We start from the raw sequence: 696 nt of genomic DNA on the forward strand, positions 1-696 counted from the left end.
GAAATTTTGTAAGTTGCTAAAATTTTGATGATTTGCAGATTTTAATTTGGTGAGTTTGTGCAGGTGCCATCATGGTGCCATTGAGCATGCACATAATGGTACAAGATGGCAGCTGGGTTTTATTGTGGCAAATGGCTGTCAAAACGGACCAAACTTGCCAAAATTTAATCTCCTCCAAAATTACCTGCTTTATGGTATACACTATGACAACTGCATCCATATTTAGAAAAAATGAAGAATTCTCTTCTGGCAATTTTGACAATCTACCCTGTACTCTAGTACAAGGTCTTTAAATACATGTAAGTATAATTCTGTTTTCTCACTCCCTCTCTTTCTCTCTCACCATCTCTTCTTTCCCTATCACAGATTAGTTCAAATTTAGTCTCGCCCCGCCCCTTCGCTACCAGCGAAGGGGCGGGGCGAGATTAGTTCAAATTATAGTGGGACTCTCCCCTGGTCAGGGGTTGGGTCTCAGTATCGTTGGTGGGCGTGGCTCTCCCACTGGGGACGTACGCATTTACGTAAAGAGGATCCTACCTGAGTCAGTGTTACAGAAAGACTCAAAGATAAAGACTGGAGATGAACTGGTAGCAGTTAATGATTTAATAATACATAATGTAACTAAGGACTATGCTACTGAAGCTCTTACTAATGTACAGGGAGCAGTGAGACTACTACTGATACAGGACCTATGAA

The 696-nt window shown here is 41.4% G+C and overlaps 1 long non-coding RNA gene across 1 annotated transcript; it reads left to right on the forward strand.

Moving 5' to 3' along the window:
• Nucleotides 1-6: 6 nt before the first annotated feature.
• On the forward strand, nucleotides 7-696 carry LOC109582881 (uncharacterized). Its single transcript, XR_002185260.1, has 2 exons — nucleotides 7-299; nucleotides 425-696. It is a non-coding gene; the product is annotated as an uncharacterized LOC109582881 (long non-coding RNA).

This window comes from Amphimedon queenslandica, unplaced genomic scaffold, assembly GCF_000090795.2.
Source record: "Amphimedon queenslandica unplaced genomic scaffold, v1.1 AMPQUscaffold_13348, whole genome shotgun sequence".
NCBI lineage: Eukaryota > Metazoa > Porifera > Demospongiae > Haplosclerida > Niphatidae > Amphimedon > Amphimedon queenslandica.